This window comes from Pseudorca crassidens, chromosome 4 (genome assembly GCF_039906515.1).
Source record: "Pseudorca crassidens isolate mPseCra1 chromosome 4, mPseCra1.hap1, whole genome shotgun sequence".
Classification (NCBI taxonomy): Eukaryota; Metazoa; Chordata; class Mammalia; order Artiodactyla; family Delphinidae; genus Pseudorca; species Pseudorca crassidens.
The window spans coordinates 66559146-66583421 of NC_090299.1; the positions used below are offsets into that span (position 1 = coordinate 66559146).

Here is a 24276-nt window from a genome sequence, read left to right on the forward strand (position 1 = left end):
GGGGATAAAAATAAATAAGTAAATAAATTAGTAAGTAATATAAATAAGAGAAAGCCTCACTAGGACAAATGATGGTGATATGCTATGAACTGAGGATGTGATTTAACTTTCATCAGTTCTCATCAAAGAAGGTCCACTGTTTTAGGGTGAGTTGTTACGAAATGATAGGTAACAAGAACACATTTGGGTATTTGGAAATGGGACACTGCCATAAAAAAACAGTGAAACGTGGACTTGATGGTGGGTAAACTCGGGGAGATGTTAATAAAATCTTAAGAGCCATGAGGACCACGTTAGCAGTAGCTAAAAGGGCCTCAAATAGCCTGTTGGTGAGAGATTAGAGAGAAAATGTTATTGGAAGTTGTAAGAAAAGAGACACTTGTCATATAATAGAAGAAAGTTTATTAGCACTGTACCCTGCAGTAATATGGAAAATAGCAAATACAACTGATGAACCCCATGATCTAGCTAAGATTTCCAGGCAGAACTGTGACAATGCCAACTTCCGTCATCTCATTGCCTTTCATAAAATACAAATAGAGGGAGATGATTTAAAAAAAGAAGCAGTTCATTTTTCAAGCATAATTTAGAGGAAACAAAAGATTAAGGACTTGCTGGATTCGAAATAAAATTTTTCATTCCTGGTCTCTCCACGTGATGATAGATTCTCAAAGTAAGAAAGATCATCAGGCAAGTGATTAAATCCAGAGAACAGTGGGAGAAAAATGGTATAAAAATAAAGCAAATAGTGTGTGTTTTAAGATCCTTTCCTAAGATAAATTAGATGTTTCCTATCTTCAGAAAGTTTGGATTCTGTTGTAGATTCTGGTGGAGGAGACAGACAAGTAAGCAAATAGGTACAATTTAGTGTAATAAGAGCCCCAATAAAAGAAACATGGGATGCTATGAAAGCATGTATTAGGGACACTTTACCCTGACTTGGGAAGGAGGAAAACGTAAGATCAGGCTTTCCAAGAGGGCCATGCCTAAACTAAGCCTTGAGGAATAAAAAGGAGTTAGGGAAGGTGGTTGGGGCAGCGGGGGGAGAGGTGATGATTTCAAGTAGAGAGAGTGGAGTCATGTTAAAGGAAACCTCAGAAAAATCTCCCAAAGGAGCCCTGAACCACTCTTGGCACTCCTTGTAATCGTTTTCTCCTTTTATAGGAACAAGTAGGATCAACTGGCTATAAAAATTCATTTTTTTAGAAAGATTTTTGTTATAATTTTAAAAAACTTATGCAGAAGAAGAGACTAGTATAATTAACTGTCGTGTTTTAATCACTTAGCTTAAAAATAATCAAGCTTATGGCCAATCTTATTTTGTTTATGTTTGCCCCCTCCCCCATTGCATTATTTTAAAGCAAACCCCAGGCATATATAATTTCATCTGTAAACACTGTAGTTATCTTTAATGCATAAAAACTTTCTGATTAATAATATAATACTTTTATCACACACACACAAATTAACATGAGTTCTTAATATTGATGCTTCCTTTTGCACAAGCTAGGCCAGTGGGTTCCTTCTGGGAAATTGATCACTTAAGTCACTCTAGTGCAGAAAGTGAGTTATTCAGTATTTGAGGTCATTTGTTAAAAATTCCTTTTCTTGGGGAAAATTATGCTAGCTTCCTCTTTTACGAGTATTTATGAGTAATAGGCTAGGGAAAAATCTGTCCTTAATTGCCCCAAGGAGTTATAAAAATGTAAGAAATGAAAGTCACTATGGGATCTTAATTTTGTTCCTGAGTGAAGTAATAGAAAGTATTGGGCATTTCCTTTAGGACAATGGTCCATTTATTTTTAGGGAGGCCTACCTGCTGATTTCAGAAAATCCCTATCTGGTTTACTCTTAGTGCTAAGTCATCTCATCTTATACTAGCCTGGGTTCTGTGCTGATCTGGGTGGGTGAATCTCCCTTACCTTTATTCAGAGGAACAAAATTCATTGTTGTGAATAGCTAGCACTGTAGATAACAGGAAATTAGGAGATGGGGTAAACAAGACCAGCCCTGGTACCATAGAATCTCGGGACTTCTGTTTAAGTATGAATTACAATCAAATGCTATCTAGCCTTGAAGTAGTAGCTACAGGGAAGAAATATTCAATTTGACTGAACCCAGGATATATGCCTATAGATTCAGAGATGAGAGCATGACATGTTCTAAGCTCTGCAAGAATTGAGTCAACTATAGGGTTGGTAAGGCAAGTGCTGGCAAAGTTAGTAGTCACCAAATGTAAGCAAAGAAATTAGGAATAATTGAAATACTTTAAGGAATAGATTGCTGTGATCAGACTTGTGTTGGAGCGGGGCACATAGGACGGCACAAAAGCCAACAGGAGACTATTTTATTACAACTAAGAGATGATTAGTGCGTGAATGAAAGTAGTGCCGATGACAGCCGTGACTGTGGAGAGCATGGAAAGATGTCTGTAGATCGAATACATAGTACAGGCAGGCCAGTTGGACAGGAAGTTTAGAGGAAGGAGTCAAAGATGGCTCCCGGGTTTGTGTCCTGACGGTCCTGAAGATTGGTGGGATGCAGATGTTCAACTGCAGTGTTTCTTGGCTGATGTTTCTTGGCTGATGTTCAACTGCAGTGTTTCTTGGCAAACTACTGGATTACTTGTCAGTGGTCATCGCCACTCTAAACCCCATTCAGTATTACAGCAGTGGCATTTCTGAGGTCAGGGCTATGGCCAGAGGGTTAATTAGGGGATGGGTCAGGCAGTTTGTATTGGAGCAAAATGGTTATTCATCTGACCTGTCCTCTGCTCAGCACAGAAAACAGTCCCCAAGTTCCCATGTTCCAATGAACTTCATCATATTCCCTAAGGCTTTTAGTTACTCTTACACTAAAATAAGGCTTTATTTGGTCTTTCCAAATTCTGGAGTCTACTTGACGATCTATAATCTTATAGATTATAAGAAAATAAATTGAAACACACTTTGATTTAAAGGGTATTGCATCCTAAAATTAAAACTTTCATAAGTTAGATAGGCCTTCATGTGTTATGTATCCCTGCATCTTAATATTGATCACTTATTAAAATCTTTAAATTGATCTTTATCTCTCGTCCGAAAAATGATTCTACCTCTTGGGCTGTTTTCCTTCTGGGTAAACCAGAAGAAGAAGCAGAATATTTAATAATAGATTGTTCTGAATCCCAGGGTCTTAACAGGCTTTATAAACTGGATGTGGAGACAGAATCTTTTGTTCTTTTTCAGAATAATTTATACCAGCATTTATGGACTGGAATAGTTGGTTTCAGCCCCCTGTTTTCTCCGTGGACTGTTTCTTCCCTGTATAATATATATTTCTACACTTAATTCCAAAGGTTAGTCACCTGGCATAGCCAGAAGGAAAGCAATACAATGGTAACATTTATTCTCTGGAAGAGAGGCACATTTTCCTCTCATATCTTTAATATCTAATACTTCTTTCTAGTTTTCAAATTATGCAGCAGCAAAGTGTTTCACATACCTGGGCAATACCTACTAACTGGCGAACATGCAAAGTCCAGGAAAAATTTTTGGTGATTTTTTTAGTAATGGAACAAATTTTTAATTTATTATCTTGTACAGAAGTTAGTTTTACTGGTGACTTACTAGGCTCTGGCACTGATGGTTGATTTGCTGTTATATCAGTTACTTAATTAAAATGAATTATTCATAGTTTTTCCTGATGAACGACCTAATTATTATGCTAATCATAATAATCTAAGTCTTCAATGTTTTCTGACGCATCCTGCCTAATGGGGTTATTAACTATGTGTATAATTATAGTCTTATAAAAATTCAGAAACATGGTTTGACAGACATTTTTATTTCTATTTAGACCTTCAAAAACATCAGCTATAAGATATCTTTTGCCCTGAACTCAATTAATCTCTTAAATGTCATTTTCTCTTTCTAATATAAAACTGAACGAGTATAATAAATAAAATGACAACCAACTTCATTAGTAATACTAAGAAGTGGAAGAGATTTTATACCCAGTCCTGCTTTTGAGAGCTTTAGCATTAACAAGAAAATGTTCCTCCATGATGTGGGGATTCTAATGAAAGCAGAAGCAGTGAACTGACCTGATATTTATTGTTATGTTGTGAAATCTTACTTGTTCATAGGAGAAGCAACTATGCCATCCATGGGTTCATTAACAATTGACTGTATCAGGGACATCTTTCCTTTACTTCTCTATTACTTTGTTTAATTTCTCAGCCCCAAATCACCATACTTGCATATGCTTATCTTATTTCAGGGCAAAACTTAATATTTAAAGATATTAGGTTATTCTTTTGCATTCAGTAATAACAATGACATTAATAACCAACTCCCAAGGGCATCTAAAGCTGGAACATCTGGCACACAATCAAGGTAATAGGAAGTGATATTTTGATATCAGGTCCCAAATCAAGCAGTCTGACAACCCATAGCTGGGTATATATAACCAAGAACTAATTAGGGTTCAAAAACACATGCTCAATTTTGTTGCAGTCTAGGTGTTAAAGAGATTTTTTGAGACTTGAAAACAGTAACTCATGGCTTTTGTGAAACATGAAGCCTATTCTGAAGAAATAAGACTGACTCTTTTTGGTTGCAACTCATTTTGTCTTTGAGCACACAGGTATAGATGATGAAAATGAACATTTTCCATTATTTAATGGCTTATACTTTTTACAAGATTTTTTTCCTTATTTTAATTCCCTTATTTTCTCTAGCATTTAAAAACCATCAATTTCCATTTCAAGCTCTGAGATCAATAATTGTGTCCTCTAGGACCTGCAAGTGGAAGACATTTGAGGAACTTACAGTCTTGCTTGTCATTCTCCTCTTCATCCTAGTCCTTTTAGAGAGACGAGGTCCAGCCACGATAGGAGGCAAACTTGTGTGCTGTGGTCTGATAAAATGCTTTCATTCCCATCTTTTGGGAGCCACTGTGATTGAACACGTTATTGGACCGGCCAGCTCAGGTTGTTGGCCTGAGTGTACCCTCTATACAATGATGCTGATTCTCCAGTTGCAGGTTGGGGGGTGTCATTTGAAATGTTGGGCAGCAGAACAAAGTTAAATAGTTTCGGTTCTGCTTAAATGATTTTTGTAATTATGTAGGATATAAATAAAGAAAAATTAAACTAATTCCTATTTCTAGCATCTTGTTGAGGCAGCTTCAGCTATATTTTGGCCCTGACTTCCCTTTTCCTTTGGGGTCTGTCTTAGTCTGTTTGGGCTGCTATAACAAAACACTACAGATTAGGTGGTAGCTTATAAACAACAGAAATTTTTTCCTGGTAATTCTGGAGGCTGGAAGTCTGGGATCAGGGTGCCCACATGGTTGGGTGAAGGCCAGACTTCTTGTAACCTCACGTGATGGAAGGGACAAGCAAGCTCTCTGGGGACTCTTTTCTAAAGGCACTAAACCTATTTATGAGGTCTCTGCCCTTGTGACCTATTTATGAGCGCTCTGCCCTCAAGACCTAATCACCTCCCAAAGATCCCACCTCTTAATACCATTGCCTGTGGTGTTCGGATTTCAACATATTAATTTTTGGGGAGCGGTGAGAAACAATGTTCAGACCATAGGGTCTGTAGAGAAAGGACACTGTAAAGCTGAAAAGCATTTTAAAGACTCTCTTTCAACTGCCTCATTTTCTCCCCTCCCTAAGGGGGACTTTATCTTGGCCCTGGTTGCTTCAAGGATGGTGGGTATGATATAGCTCTGAGATACCTCCTCTCCAAACTCTCCTTAAAGTTCAGTTTCTCCATTTCATTAAAGGAGGAGGAGGAAGAGGGAGAGGAGGTAGTTACCTTAATTGGTCAGCAGTGATGTCCTTCTTTTGCTGCTTTTCTGACTAACAGTAATTTACAATCAATGTCCTTTCCATGGTGGGTGACCGAACACTGACTCCTCATGGGACACACATATAGGTTTGAGGGGGAGGCTTTGGAGGATGACACTGCACATTTCCCTGCACTGTAAGCTCCAGTCTGGCCCTTCTCTTTCCACTCCCCCTTGACTCTGGCCAAAAGAAGCCATCTTTTAGCCTCTTATTGGTGGGATTCTGTCACAGGTGAACTGAGCTCTTGAGTGGGGTCCTGCCAAGATAGCTCAAGCCCAGCTGCCTTCTCTGTTGGTCACACGTCCTGTGGGAAACTCTGGCATCATTTCTAGGGTTGTCATGAACAACTCTGTCCGTGTCTTCAGGGACTTTGTGAGAATGTCTTTTGGACATACACCCAGGTACAGTATTTCTGGGTCATATGGGACATGCATTTATTTTGACTAGTGCCCAGTTGCTCTCCAGGAAGTTTGCACTGGTCCGTATTTTCACCAGCAGTGGACAAAGATTCATATTTAACAACATCTCTGCCGATAGTTAGCATTATTCAGCTTTCCAATTTTTGCCAGCCTACAATCACTTAACTTGTATTTCTGTAATTGCCAGTTGTTTTGATTTGTCATCTGTTTGTCAGCATCTTGAGTTTCTTCTATATTGGATATTCATATTTCCGACTGATTTTTCTATTTGGGTTGTTGCCTTTCACTATACATTTGTAGGTGTTTCTTGTATATTCTAAACATTAATCCCTGGCTGGTTTTACACTTTGCAAATATCTTCTTCCATTCTGTCAGCTATATATTAACTTTATCCATAGTATCTTTTATTGACCAGAAATTCTTCACTTTGACGTAAGCAACTTAATTACTCCTTTTTCTTTGTTTGTGCTTTCAAAGTTTTGTTTAAACAATCCTTCCTTCGCCTCAGATCTGTAGCTATTCCACAGTTTATTCTATCAGCTTTCTAGTTTTATTCTTCACCTTTAGATATTTACTCCTTCGTAGATTCCTTTGGTGTGTAGGGTTAAGCTGGGATTCACTTTTTGCAAACCATTTTACTAAATAATTCATTGTTTCCTCATGAATTTGTGATGCTATCCTTATCTTATATAAAAGTGTCCCCTCTACATGGTTTATCCCTGAGCTTTCTATTGTGTTTTTTTGGTCCATATGATTGTTCTTATGACAATATCTTTCTTTTATTATTATGAGTTAAAAGTATGTATTTATATCTGGCAGCTTGCCCTTCTTTTTTTCATCTTTTTAAAGTTTGGCTTCCTATTAAATAATAAAATTAATTTATTTAATTCTTTAAAAATCCAACTAGAAATGTGATTGGTATTACATTGAATTTATAGAATAATTAGGAATAGTGAATATCTTTGTAATGTTAAGTCATCTTACCTAAGAGAATAAAATGTCTATTTAATTTTGTAAATCAACTAGTATACCCTTTATTAGGGTTTTTACGTTTTCTCCATACCGTGTGTTCTTATGTGTTCATGTTGTGTGTCCTTGGTTAAATTCATTACTAGATATTTTATAGCTTTTTTCCTTTTCTTTTTTTTGCTATTGTAATGTTTTCTAGTTGGTTATTGCTGGGGTAAGTTAGTGCTATTGATTTTTTAAGTTGTTATTTTCAGGTAAATTTCTGAACTTTCTTATTTCTAATTGCTTCATTTGGTGATAATTCTGTGGTTTTATTAGGAGATGGTAACATCTAGTGCAAATAGTGATCATTTTTCTCTTTTTCTTAATTATTTTTCTTTCCTTTTAGTATTGGTAGGACTTCTAGTACTGTATCAATCAGTTGTCATTTATTGGGTATGGTTCTATAATTTGGAGGGTATGCTATCTGTGTTTTTCCACTAACTGTAGTGTTTGCTATAAGATTTTGGTATATAAGGTTTACCAGTGAGAGGGAGTTCTCTTCTAGCCTTAGTTTGCTAAGATTTTTGAAAAAGATAAATAGGTCCTGAACTTTATTAAAATCTCTTTGCCTCATTTAAATAATGATATAACTTTTTTCCACTCTACTAATAAGATAAATGGCATTGATGAGTTTCATGGAGTGTAACTAATTTTGCGCTTCTGGGATTAACCTCATTTGAGCATGATGTCAATTTTGGGGTCCTTTTTTTCCAAATGAACTGTTGGATTCAATTAGCTGGCGGTATGACCTTGGGGAAGCCATATGACCCTTCTATGCCTGAATTCCTTATCAGTAACATGGAGATAATAGTCAAGGAGTTGTCTTTGAATTACATATGTTCAGGGCTTAGGCAAGTTCCTGACATAATAAAACCTATGTAAATGCTTATAATATAAATTTTTTTTGCGATCAGTTAAATGAGCTTCTAATTTTCTTTTCTTCTGTACTATCTGATTTTGATAGCAAAATGATACTAACCCCCAAATGAGTTGGGCACCTTTGGACTTTTAATTAATTTTTATAGGAGTATAGTTGCTTTACAATGTTGTGTTAGTTTCTGCTGTACAGCAAAGTGAATCAGCTATATGTATACATATATCCCCCTCTTTTTTGGATTTCCTTCCCATTTAGGTCACTACAGAGCATTGAGTAGAGTTCCTTGTGCTATACAGTAGGTTCTCATTGATTATCGCTTTATACATAGTAGTGTATATATGTTCATCCCGATCTCCCAATTCATCCCAGCCCCCTTTTCCCCCCTTGGTATCCAAAGCAAGCACATTTAAATAGTACTTAGTTACCCTCCTGGTTTGAGAGGGTTTTTTTGCCCCTCTTTTTCAAAAAGACAATAATGACTATTGAATATGATGTTAGCTGTGGGTTTGTCATGTATGGCCTTTATTATGTTGAGGTGTGTTTCCTCTGTGCCTACTTTCTGAAGAGTTTTTACCATAAATGGATGCTGAATTTTATCAAAAGCTTTTTCTGCATCTATTGAGATGATAATTATGGTTTTTATTCTTCAGTTTGTTAATGTGGTATATTACACCGATTGATTTGCGTATATTGAAAAATCCTTGCATTCCTGGGATAAATCCTACTTGATCATGGTGTATGATCCTTTTAATGTACTGTTGGAGTCAGTTTGTTAGCATTTTGTTGAGGAGTTTTGCATCTATATTCATGAGTGATATTGGTCTGTAATTTTCTTTTTTTGTAGTATCTTTGTCTGGTTTTGGTATCAGGGTGATGGTGGCCTCATAGAATGAGTTTGGAAGTGTCCCTTCCTCTGCAATTTTTTGGAATAGTTTCAGAGGGATAGGTGTTAACCCTTCTCTAAATGTTTGGTAGAATTCACCTGTGAAGTCATCTGATCCTGGCCTTTTGCTGGTTGAGTGTTTTTAAATTACTGATTCAATTTCAGTCCTGGTAATTGGTATGTTCATATTTTCTATTTCTTCCTGGTTCAGTCTAGGGAGATTGTACCTTTCTAAGAATTTGTCCATTTCTTCTAGGTTGTCCATTTTATTGGCATATAGTTGCTCGTAGTAGTCTCTTATGTTCCTTGTATTTCTGTAGTGTTAGTTGTAACTTCTCCTTTTTCATTTCTGATTTTATTGATTTGGGCCCTTCCCTTTTTTTTGATGAGTCTAGCTAAAGATTTATCCATTTTATCTTTTCAAAGAACCAGGCTTTAATTTCATTGATCTTTCCTATTGTTTTCTTAGTCTCTATTTCATTTATTAGAGACAATAATAAATGGGATAGGACAGATGTTTAAACAACATAAACAACCCTTAAACAGGGTACAGACCTATGAGTAGTAAATCTAGAGATCTAGTGCACAGTACAGTGAATATAACCAACACTGTTACATTATAATCATCAAACTTACTAAGAGACTAGGTCTTAAGTATTCCAGCCACTAAAAGGAAATGATGATGTTATGTTATAGAAGTGTCATGTTATAGTGTAGCTAATTATTGCTACAATGGCAGTCACATTACAATATATAAATGTGTCAAATTATTGTGCTGTACACCTTAAATTTACACAATCTTGTATGCCAAATATATTTCAATAAAAATATTAGATCTAAAAAAATAAAATAAATACAATAAAAATTATTAAAAAACAACAAAGAGAAGAACTAGCTTTGGAAAAACATGGTATCTTTTTAGGTTGGAAGCTAGCAGTCTAGGAGTTTGAGGGAAGAGGGGTTGGAGGAGTAGATTTTCCAGTTCGTCCAGGTAGCTCACATATTTTCATCTACTCTTCACCCAGCAGAGATTTTGCAATGCTTTCACCAGGGCGACTGGAACTCATGTTGCTGATTTCTATAGTGGAAGGCCAGGCTTTGATCATCCCAGACTACTGTGGAGAGATGCGAGAACTGGCCTGGAAGGGTTTCTTCTCTTGCGAGTGGTTTTGGCTCTCATTGGCCCCAGGCTGCAGTTTTCTACCTCTCACACCCACCCAGTAAGAAAAGCATTTTGTCCCCAGGGTTTCATGAGCCTATGCATTTTGTTTGTGCATTAGCTCCTGTAACCCATACTTCTATATTCCTCTCAGACTGTGTAGAGGAACCCAATAGCCCTTGCTCTTTGCCATCTCTTTTGGACTAGGACACCATGATTGTACTTTCACTTTGGTAATGTGCTGATTTGACTTAGTAGTCCTGACATGCCCAGGGAGCACTGAGACTCAGAGAAAAACTTTTCATCTTTGGCACATTCTCAATGCTGTGACAAAGGACACAGTCTCAGGTGATTGCTCTGCTGGACTTTGACTGGGGGCCTTGTTATTAACTAACTTCAAATGAAATTTTTAAAAAAGGATATTTTTCACATTGGCATTTGAGAAGTTGTGCTACAGGAAGCAGTACATACTTGTCCTTTCACTTGACAGAGAACACAAAGTACTTCGGATTGTTCATGGCTCCCTCAACGCATTTCAGCAAAAGAAAAGCTGACATTTTAAATTTATTGCCAATCCTAGAGAAGAGCTTACTAAATTCTTCACTGAGCTGAAATGTAGCCACGAAGCTACCATTAATTATATTAGTTACATAAGTAGGCTCTAATCAGTCACTAAATTAAATTAAAACATCCTTCTGAATTTCTTTCATTCTGTTATATTTGGTTTAGACCTGATGGGTATATGTAAAATATTGGTCATCGTCGCCACTAGCAGTTATCAAATGAAAACAATACATTATTTCACAGAGGGTCTTAGACCTTGTGTTGGGGTATGTATGGAAGTGTAAAGCAAGTAGTATAATGCGGCTGCATTTCACGTCGGCCTAATCTCTCTCAAGTATAGATATTAGAGTTTTATCTCTCATATAATCACCATTACTTTTGACATCAAGGACTCCATTTCCTATTTTGGGTGCTTTATGGTTCTGTTCATCACTGCACAGGGGAATCTGTCCGTCTGAGGCAGTTGAGATTAAGTTTAGCAAAGTCCCAGCTACAAATGGACATCACTTCTGCCTGCAATTGTTAAATGTGAAATTCAATCATTAAATGACTTATTCGCACCAGTGAATACCCTCAGCAGATGACAAGAAGAACAGCTAACCTGCATCCTCAACAAAAATGACATTAAAATATTCTCTTAAACTTACTAACTTAATAGCACAACACGTGTTTATTGAGCATCTTCTAGGTGTCAGGCACTTTTCTACACTCAAGGAAGACACTGCAGGGAACAAGTTAAGTCAAGTTCTTCCCCCATTATTAACAAGGAGACAAAAATTAACAAAGTATGAAGCAAAAATAAGTTCTATAAACATACTAACAGTGTGAGATGTCACTGACTGGGGACCTACTTCTGCTTGGGTGGTAAAGGAAAGGCTTATGCAAAATGACATCTGAGCCAACGCCAGAGTGATATGCAAAGATTCGGAGACAGAGCTTCCCAGGCGGAAAGAAGAGCAAATACAGAGGCTCAGAGGCTTGCATTTTCATGAAGAGAACTAGGGTCAGTGTGGATTGAACTGGGTGATGGAGGGAGAGAGCAGTGTGGAATAAGAATGAAGAGGTGGATAGAAGCCAGTTCATTCAGGGATTTTGAACCCTGACCAAGAGCTTGGATATTATTCTAAGGGTAATGGGAAGCACTTCCCATCCAATAGCAGTCGTGCCATCTATGCCTTTAAAATGTATTCAGAATGTGACCACTGCTCACCATTACACCAACACTTTCACTTATTTTAATCAGGAAAATAGCAGGATCAAATTCAAGTAAAAAAACAAACAGAACTCTGCTGTTTACAGAATGGTACAGAATGGATTGTGGAGAAGAAATTATTTTATGGTCCAGATGGGAGATAATATTGGCTTGGACTAAGGTGGCAGCAATGAAGATGGTGAACAATGGACACATTTGGGGTAGATTTTGAAGGGGTAGTTTGACAGGGCTGCTGTTGGATTGGATATGGGACATGAGTGAAAGAAAGGAATAAAAGATAGCTTCTAGGTTTTGGAATGAGCAGTTAGGTGAATGGTGGAACAATTTACTGAGGTGGGAAGATTGGAGGAAGAACACATTTGGGGTGGAGAGAGCCAGAGTTTTGGGTTTTTTAAAAAAATTTTTATTGGGGTATAGTTGATTTACAATGTGTTAATTTCGGGTGTACAGCAAAGTGAAGCAGTTGTACATATACGTATATCCACTCTTTTTCAGATTTTTTCCCCATATAAGTCATTACAGAGTATTGAGTAGAGTTCCCTGTGCTATACAGTAGGTCCTTATTAGTTATCTATTTTATATATAGTAGTGTGTATATGTCAGTCCCAATCTTCCAGTTTATCCCCCCCTGTAACTGTAAGTTTATTTTCTACATCTGTAAAAGAGTTTTGTTCTGAGATACAAATTAAACATTCTGATGGTGTTGTCAAGAAAGCAGTTGGATATACAAGTCTGGACTCCACTGAGTTGAGAGCATATATGTGGTATTTAAAGATATATACAACACTATGTATAAAATAGATAACTAATGAGAACCTACTGTATAGCACAGGGAGCTCTATTCAATGATCTGGGAAGGAAATCCAAAAAAGGGGATATGTATACATATAACTGATTCAATTTACTGTACAGCAGAAAGTAACACAACACTGTAAAGCAGCTATATTCCAATAAAAATTAAAAAAAAAAACCTGATGACACACAAAAGGAGATGCACGATGTTTATAAAGCTGGATGTTTGGAAGGCTCAGCGCTGCCACATCAGATGTTTGGAGACACCCAAGGAGGCAAAGAGTGAAGCATTGTGGCAAATCCAATGTCGACCTTCCTTTCACTGGGAACCAGAGCTTTGCACCATGCTGAGCATTTTGCTATCCATGAAATCCACATTTGAGTCACTGGAAGCAGAGCCAGTTCGATCGTGTGGCTCTCTAATGCCCAGCTGAGAACAGTAATATGTTTTGGAACAACTTAAGGAAACCCAGAGGACTGTTGACTAGCAGGGCATCCCGACATTATTAGCTTCCTTCTGATATGTCAGTGTTCCCAGTGAATTTTAGTTTTCCCCAAGGTTCTTTCTCATCTTGAAGGCAACAGTGGATGTGCTTCTGGACTCTCAGATTTGCACTGAATTCAACTGATATTTCTTTTTAAGACTTGAAAGGATCATAAGTTACAACAGGCTTTTTGGCCTCAGAGCAGTCATGGCCCTCAGCTGTGGCAAATGTGGGCAGTAAATACGCGCCTTGATGGACTAGACTTTTGTAACCAGCCCCCCTCCCCTCCCCCCTGTCTTGGAAGGAATAAAAGGAAACTTTATAGACATAAGGAGATAAAGAATATGCTTTATAAAATCAAAATATGATTTATAAACAAGAAAAACACTCCAATAATTTGGGCTCAAGTTGGGACTTCCAGTTTAAAAAAGTCTTAAATTTCATAGTGCTTTGATAGTGTTTTTGTAAAATTTCACATGATCCTCAGCATACAATACCATTCCATTTGACCTCTATTTGCTCAGTGATAACATTTGATTGAAGTCCTGGAATTCTTGTCTCAACAGGTTTATTAACCTCAGTGTTGCAGGTCCTATAATCAGTTGTTGCTACTACCAATTTTGCAACATTCAAACTTTTATCACGTTAAGAAAATGATAGCGTAGTCAGAAAAGTATGTTAATGTTGGTTCTAAACAAGTTACTTAAATTCTCAGTGAAGTAGTGGAAGGAACACTGGCTAAGTTTGATGACATTAAGTGTTAAAATGTGGATTTTCCTGCAACAAGCTAGAGGACCTCGGACAAATTTTTTTAAACCTCTTTGATTCTCAATTTCAACATCTGTGCTTTGGGGATAAAAATATTAACCTTCTAGTGCATCATTTATTCACTCCAGAAATTTGCTGAGCAGCTACTCTGTGCTAGGCACTATTCTAAATGTTGGGATACAATGCTGAATAAGATACTCAAAGTCCCTGTCCTCATGAAGCTTGCCTTCTAGCTGGGGAAGACAAACAGTATGTAATTAAACAGCTCTGATAGTCTTAAGTGTTATGTAGGATACACATTAGGATAATGTGGTAAGAATGCCCTGGCTGATGGGGCAGCCCAGCATCACACCTGGTGATCGGGGAAGGTGCCTCTGAGGATGTGAGATTGAGGATGACCTGAATGACAAACTGGCACTAGCCTTGTGAGGGGTCAGGGCAAGTGCATTCTATGGACAGGGAGTAGAAGTACAAAGGACTTAAAGTAGGTGAGAATGTGGAGTGTTTTAAGTACAGACAGAAGATGGGTCTAGAGGAAGGCAGGGGCCGGATCACGACGTAATGCATTTCAACCATAGTAAGGATTTGGATTGTCTCTAAGGGCATTGTAAGTCATTGGAAACTTTTAAGAAATGTAATGACATGGTTCGATTTGTATTTCAAAAAGTTGACTGCTGTGTAGACAATGGACTATGGGGGAATTCCCTGGTGGTCCAGTGGTTAGTACTTGGCGCTTTCACTGCCGAGGGCCCGGGTTCAATCCCTGGTTGGGGAACTAAGATCCCACAAGCGGCACAGCCAAAAAAAAAAAAAAAAAGGACTATGGGATAGATGTTAAGAATGGTAACAGGAAGAACAGTTAGGAAGCTATTCTAGGTACGAGATGATGGTGGCCAGGACTAGTGAAGTAACAATGGAAATGGAAGTGATGGATTGGGGATGTATTGTAGAGGAAGAAATGTCAAAACTTGCTGATGGATTGAATTTGACGGGTTTAAGAGAGAAGTCTGGGATAAGTCTTAGGTTTTTGGTTTGATGGGAAGAACCAATCAAATGGTGTAAGACTTGGGAAGAAACTGGTTTGGGCAAAGAAACTGAGAGTTCCCTTTTGCATATGTTAAGTTTAAGTTGTATTTTAGGCTCCAAGTAGGGATATCAAAGAGGTATCTAAGAATAAGAAGTACAATATACAAACTAGAGCTCAGGGCAAAGCTCTGGGCTGGAGATATAAATTTGGGAATCATTAGCTTTGTTGATATTTAAAGCCATAGGCCCGGAAGAGGACTCAGGGAGAAAGAATGAACAGAGATTAGGAGACCTGGGGCACTCCAACATTTAGATGTCATATTCAAAAGAAAGAATCAGCTGAAGAGTTCGAAAAGGAGTAGCTTGCAGACAGAAAAACACAAGACAATGTTTTATGTCTAGGAAGGGGTTATTTGTATCTATTGCTGCTGAGAGGTAAATGAGGATAGAGACGTGGCCTTTAGGTTTGTTCACAGCGACTCAAAACAAGTGCACTTGCATTGGAGTGATAGGGACAAAAGCCAGACTGGAGTGGATTGTTATGAGAATTATAATCAACACAAAGCAAGTGTCTGTACACAGTGTGTGCTTAACATATGGCAGGTATTACTGAGAAATTATAATTTGGTGGCAGATTTTGTGGGTTGCTTATAGCAGCCATTCTCCTTGCCTCCTTCTCCCATCCCCTACTTCATTTTTCTGGCAGACAGCCCCCACCTCAATTTGTTCAAGTTTCCCACTCTCCCATATGCCTAAGGATGAGCCATTATTAGTCTGGGTCACTCTTGGTGGTCTCTTTGCTCTTGTCAGTGACGAGTTTCAGCACAGGAATGCAACTCAATCCCAGCCAGTGCGATCTGAGAGAAGTCTGGTGAGGGCTTCTGGAAAAGGTGTTCTTTGCTAATAAAAGGATATTCATGGGAAGAAATGCCCCTGTTCTTCACTGAATTACGTCTATTGGGGATATCTGGAATTGTTGCAGCCATCTGCATAGCAACTGAGAGAGACAGGCTGTGGATGGCAGCGTGGAGATAGGGGAGGCCATCTTTGTAGACCTAGTGCTCAGTCTCGTGGGGGTAGTAAGGCACTCTTTAAGTCAGTGCTTCTCAGGATATGAATCCCACAAAGCTCTGTACGATGCTGATTTTACTTATAAATTACCTAGTGCCAGACGGTCTAAGCTTTACTTAATATTTTACAGATGAGTAAATTGAGATCAAATGAAGTTAAGTGATTGGCCTGGGAGATTCAAACCTAGGTTCCCTACCTACCGTGTGAATGCCATATCTTTGTAGGTCACAGTAAGTAAGTAGGGCATCTGTAAATAAAGGTGTATTTATTTGGTATCTGTTTTTAAAATGATGGGTTGTTTTAAAATTTATTTTCTAATAGTGCCAACTGGTTTGAGACTGAGTTTCTCCTTTTGTCAACTAATGAGCCTGGAAATGCTGAGGAAGTGTGTATTAGCAATCCTTGGTCCATGTATATGTTGGGTGACAATGTGCTTGACTAGAGGTACCAGAATCCAAGTTTGGTACAGATTAACAGTCTAGTTGTTTACATTGCTAATTTTAAAACACATATAAAATTTCAAAAAAACTATTATTAATTTAGGGCTTAATATATGACCTATCTTATATTCAGTGCTCTAAGTACATTGTTTCACCAAATCTTCACTGAATCTTGAGCTCCAAGAAAATATGATTTTCGGCATTTTTATGATTGAGGAAAGTAAACCGTGGAGAGTTTTAATGTATGTTGTTCCAAACTACTGGATTTTAATCCAGGTTTGTCTCATTCCGAAGGCCATGCTCTTAACAATCCAATGAATACATTAAATTCTAACTAAAATTGTGGCATAAATGTGCAGGCTACCTAGTACACCGAGGTAGCATGTTGTCTCTAAAAGGGTTTGTGCATAGAAAAAGCCTGGGAGGAGGTAGATCAGATCAGCAATAGTTTTTTTTGCTGTTGGGAATTACAGTTAATTTTTATTCTCTGATAGATCACTGTTGTTAAAAGAAAAACTTGTATGTGCTGTTTTTAAAAAGTCAGGATTTTTAGTTTACAGATCTGGTCACCAGATGCTGGACAGAGATGGATTTCCCAAGGTAATGTAGGACCACTTTGCTACCAACCACCAGGCCAATTGGGCAGTTGTCCCTTTCTTTTTGTCTTTCATTGTAACTTCCACTGTAGTGCTAAGGGAAGAGACATCAGTCCTCTTTTTGTTCACCAAACTCTTGCTTCTTTCTGTAAACCACAGATGTCTTCTTTCCATCTCTCTGGGCAAGACTGAATAATTGGAGTTTTCATGTTCTAAAGACAAACAGAAACCAGTTGCCCAAGTATTTATTTTGTGTTGGATTGATTGGTACTTTTCTTTTCGCATTTTCTTTTCGCATCATCTGTAGATAAAACAGGCTTACTTATTGAGTCGCTGGGGTTCCTTTTCTATTGACTCTAGCTAAAGCCACGTACTCAACCACAGGATAGTGGGTGATTACTTAGTAAATAACCCCGATCACCTCTGAGATTCCTCCTTCATCAATATATGTAGAGCAAACAGAACCTTGATAAGACCCAGGTTGATTGCAAAATGAGTTTCCTGTATATGTTGCCAACAGTTTTTTTTTCCTGACGGCTTAGTTATGTTTTGCAGGTTTATATGCTTTTTAGAATTTGCATTCTGCCACCTTCATATAAAACTTTGAGTGATATTTACGGAATGCTGTTAGTAATATTGTAAAATACAGGTGGTCAAGTTAGAATTGAAATAACTCTGCCAAAGATTGAGGAGAAAATTTTATAACTTATTAAGTATTTCAGCCAGGAAATGACAACCGTTCTTGTGATAAGAACCGAAATACTGTCAAATTCAAGTGATGGTGTTATAAGAAGACATTAAAATTTCATGATATGTCCTGAAATTTGAGTTATAAAGTGGATATTTAATGAATGACACTGTCCTTCACTGCCATCTGTCCTTCAGATTTACTCTGTTGTGTTAAATCCTTAAGTGCATAGATTTTTTTACAGTTAAATTCAAGCTCCAGTAACACATCGCCTATTTTCCTTCATCAAAACATTGCCAGTTTTGGTCGTTGCACTGCCTTCTTCCCCCATCTTTCAGTTTGTAGTACAGACCACAGTGGCTTTCTGAATCACGTGAGGAAGAGTGCTATCCTTTCTCTTCCTCTCCCAGATTTTAGGCCTAAATCATTTTCAAGGTGAAATGGTTAACAGAGGACTCGAAAAGTTAGCTCTGTCTAAAGTGCCTGATTGGCCTGCCTCACTCAAAGGTGATGACCTCGTTCTTCGTCCCCTCAGGGAAGAAGGGAAATGCCTGCACATCATCCTACAGAGACAGTAGTACGATGCTGTGTGTAGGGGAATGTCTCCTAGTTTAGCTCAAATACTTATGTAAGTTCACTTTACAACTTGAAGGTAGAGAAATGAATTCTTGATTCTGTGCACTAGTTTTACAGTGTCAGAAGTATTGCTGGACCTGTAGAAGACAAAAGAAATAGGCATATATCTATGTTCAACCAACAACAAAATCTTCAGTACTTAAAATTGTTGGTACATTTTCTTTCAAAAATATTTTATTCATATAAGCACACAAATATACCTATGTATGTAATTGAGGAATTTACTCTCTATAAAATTTTGTTTTCTTTTCCCTGCATGTAAATGCTACTTTATAAACATTTTCTTATTTTATCAATAGATATTCGGAAATATTTTTAAATAGCCAATGTATTTAACTATTTATAAATTTTAGGGCATTTAGGTGTTCACAATTTTTTTTCTGTTATAAATAGTCCTGCAATATATACCTTGGTTCATAATCTGGCATTTGTATAGCACCAACTGAGTGTCAGGTACCTTTCTAACCACTTTATATGTACTAAGGATATGAATCCTTCCAACAGGCCTTAGAGATGGGTACTATTATGACATTCATTTTATAGTTGAGGAAGCTGAGACGTGGGGAAGCTAGTTTCCAAGACCACACACTGGCAACTGGTAGGGATCAAATCCAGTCCAAGCAGTCTGACACCAAGATCTCCATAAACACCATGAGATTTTCATTTCATTTCTTAATATTTTCTTAAGGGTAGACTTCTAGAAGTATAATGAATGGACTAAAGGGTATGAACTTATTCAGGCTCTTAATTAGTTTATACAAAGGATGCACCAATCTGTATTTTCACATCGCTTCATGGGGAAGCTTGTTTTACTACGTTTTTATCAACATTGAGAAATGTGAACAAAAATCTTTGGTCAATCTGATAGGTGAAATTTACTATTTCATGTTGCTTTATTGGCATGTCTTTGTGCATAGTAGCATGGGCTCCAGTTTATCTGTGCTTGAATCCCAGGGGTATCTCTTTATAGGATGGTTGTGAGAATTAAGAATCAATACATGGGCTTCCCTGGTGGCGCAGTGGTTGAGAGTCCGCCTGCCGATGCAGGGGACACGGATTCGTGCCCCGGTCCGGGAGGATCCCACATGCCGCAGAGCAGCTGGGCCCGTGAGCCATGGCCGCTGAGCCTGCGCATCCGGAGCCTGTGCTCCGCAACGGGAGAGGCCCCAACAGTGAGAGGCCCGCGTACCGCAAAAAAAAAAAAAAAAAAAAAAAGAATCAATACATGCAAGGCTCCTAGAACAGACCTTGTATACAGGAAGCAATAGATAGATGCTGGTTATATTAGTATTTATTTGGTAGTGATGGGGTTCAGAACATACTGCCCCAAAATATGGCATACTTAATATTTTAACTTGAAAGAATATAGGAAAACTGCAGGTCCTGGAAGGACTCTCTGACCTTCCCCTTCTCCCCTGAGCAGGTCATAAAACCCTCTTGTGAGTGGTGCCCTCCCTATACTGGAGGAAACGAATACCCGTATCTCCAAAGATGAGGGACACCAATAGGAATGTGAGCACACAGCCTTGCTAAGGTTCTCCCAGTTTATTACCTTAGCTCATCACCCTTTGTCCTATCATATCTTTCCATGACTTCCTTCATCAGACCTCGTATTAAAACGCTCAGGTTTAACCATTTCTTTGGATTTTCATTTCCTTATGAAGGTTCCCATGTCAGGTAAAATTTATATTAAATAAACTTTTATGCTTTTCTCCTATTAATCTGTCTTTGTCCGGCCAGTTATAGAGCCCCAGCTGGAGAACCTAGGAGGCTAGTAGGAAAAGGAATCTTTCCTCCCCTACCACAGTAAAGGTGAACGTTGTTTCTTGTGTTTCTTGGCCACTTGTGTTTTTCTTTTGCAAATATCCTATTCATGTACTTATTTTCAGAAAGCTCATAGAAAAAGGATTCCCTACAATATTCCTTTAAGATAGTATTGCCGTATTTTATTTTTATTAAGGAAGGAAAAGAGACAGAGTATTGATTGAATCAGACTTAACATTTGAATGAAACTCTTAAAATCTAGAGTGCATTTAAGAAAAACAATAGTGGGAGAGAACACCTTCTTTGGCTTCAGCAATCGATGTGTAGACCAGAGCATGTATTGCTTTTGTAATTTATCAGTAAAAAGAAAGATAATGGAAAAAGCCAAGTTTCGGTGTAATAAGAAACACTACAAACACATTTCGTTACAGAGCTCAGAGGACCATGCAATAATTCATATCTTTGAATTACAGAATACATTTTGAGTTTGACATTTTGTGATGAGAACACTGAAATGTTGCAGCTAGTGTGGGGAGAAATGGGCTTAGTGTATAATTAATGGAGACAAGCCATTACAGAGAACAAAAAAATAAAATTAAATCAAATAAGCATACGTGTCAACTGCTCGGGGGAGGTGGAGTAAAGTGTGAATCATCGTATTTTGGATTAAAATAGCATGCTTTGATAATTGTAGTGTGGGGCTTTATATCCATTCTCCTGCGGTGCTAAGCGTCCTCACTGAGTTAAGTCACATTAAAGCAATCAACAGAATTAGCATGAACCTAGAGCCAGAACATTTAAAGCAGAAAAAAAAAAAAAGCACAGATCTGTAGGTCTGCAGAATGCTTATGAAAGCTAGCAGGCTCACCAAATTCTTGTTCTAGTTGGCACAAGTCCACTGGACTCCCAGTGAGCAGGAAAGCCAAGGAATGGGAAAGGGTGCACTAACCCAGATTATTAACGACATTAATAGCAACAGTCAGTGTTGAAGTGTATACTCTGTGCGTGCCCAGTGCAGGGCCCTTCGCATACAGCTCTTCATTTCATCCCCACAACCCATTAGGGAGGGATTATGATCCCCACAAAAGCCTGTAGCTGTTAAGAGGCATCGCTGATATTCAAAGCCAGGTCTCTTTCCAAAGCCCATGTTCTTATTCACCTGGAGGTGCTGCCACAGTATCTCTTCCCTAACCCCATTAGTTTTTGCTGTTGTCTACTACTGTCCCAATTTTTCGTTCCTTCATGCATTATATATCAAATAGCAATGAGATTCTTAATAGGCGCCCTGCCCTGTGCTAGATGCTCTCGATACAGCAGGGAAATCAATGCCTGCTTCTTCCATTCATGGAACTTACAGTTGATCAGAGGACACTGAGAATTACTAATCATCATCGTCAAACAGCATTTATTAAGTACCTAGAAAGTGCAGTCTCTGTCATTTTTGCAGCAGTACTTTACTTTGGTATTATCACCTCCACTTTACATATAAGGAAAGGGGCTCAGATACATTTGGCAGTTGGTTCAGTTCAGATTTCAGCCAGCTGTGAAGTGTCTGGTCTGGGATGCCAGCCTTGGCCTTTAGGATGTTCCGTTGCTTCCTCACGACATCACCCTGCCTCATTACTATGCCTCTTGATTCTTCAACGAATTTCTCATCAGGAACATAAGTCCCTGTGCCACCATCTTTTGCATTTTTTGCCTCTACCATCTTGTCACTTTCCCTCTAAGTTACTTCCCTTGTCAGAATCTCCCACAGATAGGATCATTTCTGTACAAAGTAATGTGTTCAAAGTAATGTGCTAATACTGTCTCTAATAGTCTCACCTCCCATGAGAAACACACGTGCACATGAACACACACACACACACACAAACACACACACACACTTTAGCCATAGGGGCATGTATTAAATGAACTAATATTCAACATGATAATTAAACATTTTCTGGAAAAGTCAGATTATAGTAGCTTTTTGCTTTTCAAGGCACACACAGTGCAAATTCAAAGCAAGTTTCAGCAGCAACCACATTAGCTGTATTGCCTCTAAATCAGTCTTCTTTTAGGATGCTTCATAATCTTTGGTAATGTGACACGACTTAGACACATCATCCCAAATCATTTCAATCACTCCTGTAAATGTGTCATAACCATATCCTAGCTCTGGCAAAGTGATAAATTTCCCCTCTACTGTAAACTATCTTCTCTGACTTGTGGGAGTATCTGTCTAAGGAATACATGGGCTATAGGAAGCAGCTCTCTCTTTATATACTGGAAGTTCTTTGAAGAACATTAAAAGATTTCAACATAGAGTATCTTAATTAACTAAGTAATACAGGTGCCTTCAGGGCTCCTACCTTGGACTGTGATTGATGGATACCCTGTCCAGGTGTCACTACAGTTGCCCTGCTCCTTGCTGTATGGCAAGTTTTCAATCCCTCTGTTAGTCTAAGTTTACTCCTTTTTAGAGTTGAGATAATATCTGTAGTGGCTTTAAAACTGGCCCCAAATTCTATGACATACCTCCCATCAACAGGTTGGGTCTGTGTCCCCTCTCCTTGAAATGCGTGGGCTTGTGACTGCTTGACCAATAGAGTACACTGAGGTGATGCCATGTGACTTCCAAGCCTAGGTCATAAAGGTCCTGCAGCTGCCATCTTGCTCAGGGAACACTTGCTCTTGGAACCTTATGCCTCCATGCCGTAGTCTTATTACCCAGAGTGCACCAAGCACTGCAGTTGACAGTCTCAGATGAGCCCAGCCTTCTAGCCATCTCCACTGCGGCACTAGACATGAAAGCAAGGTCATCTTGGGTCCTCTAGATCAGTCCATCTGGCAGCCAGATAACACCAAGTGACTGTCATCGACATGATGTAGAATTTCACCTCTCCAAGTCATGACTAAATTTCTTACACACAAAATCATGAAACATAATAAAATTGTCGTTGCTTTAACCCACTATGTTTGGGGTAGTTTGCTATGCAGCAATAGGTAAGTAAAACACTTATCTCATTCATCGTGAAGGATGTAGCAAGACTCTTAGCTTAGGGCCTGACCTCTGGTAAGCACTCAGTAAATGCTATTTTTATTTCTTGAGCATCTACTATGGTCACAAACACACATAAAGTGTTTTGAGGCATAGGAAAGAAGTGTAAGATATACTTTTTTCTCTTACAATTTTGGGAGTGGCAGTAAGGATGAATACACATGAAAAGATAATGTACCTTTTGTTAGAGTAATAAATGCTATAATTGCTGTAAGTGTTTAAAGAAAGGACAGGTAAGTCACTGTGAAGAAAGTGGTTCTTGAAATCTGAGGCCCCCATCTTCAGGAAGAGTAAGGGAATATTTGTTCCAGAGACTGTGCAAGATAATTGATCTGATTTTAATTCACGTTGCATAGATTAAAAGACAAGAGAGGTGATGCATATGTTTTGGTCACCTCCTATTCACCCTGTTGGTGAGGGAGGGATTCCTGCACTAGGGCTATGGGGATGGGAATGGCTGAATACAAGCCACTTGATAGTGGACAGATGAGATTGATAGCAGTTCAATAGTTGCATATATCCACAGTGAGGGGAGGAAGACATTGTATGTGGCTATGCAGGGTCACGCAGGTTTGTGCTCAGGAGCAGAATGAACAACCAGGGGCTGTGGGGGGCAGGCTTTATAGAATCAGGAGGGTGGAGTGACCCATGGTTTCCAGGAGGGGATGTGACTTGGCTTGAATATTTCTTAGGACTTGGAACTGAAACTCGATATTCAGGGATAAGTATCCTCTGCCTAGGTCCTTTGATGGAAAGTGTTGTCTGGGTAGGCAACCTTACTCACAGAAATAGACGGGAAAGGGAGACTTGCTGTCGGGCCATTGGAGACCCTCCTGGTTTTATCAGTTACATACATAAAAAAGCAGCACGTGATATTGAGCATTCATTTTTGGCCTTAAACTACATAATAATCTGCTCAAGATGGCAAAGCCAATGAAAAGTGCAGCTTGGTTTTGAATCTGAGTGTGTCTGGCCCAAAGTCCTTCATGAGCTCAAAGTCCG

The 24276-nt window shown here is 38.4% G+C and overlaps 1 protein-coding gene across 7 annotated transcripts in view; it reads left to right on the forward strand.

Annotated features, from left to right (window-relative positions):
- GRXCR1 (glutaredoxin and cysteine rich domain containing 1) overlaps window positions 1-24276 on the forward strand; it is a 304414-nt gene that overhangs the window by 97467 nt on the left and 182671 nt on the right. The gene's annotated exons all lie outside the window — the stretch shown is intronic.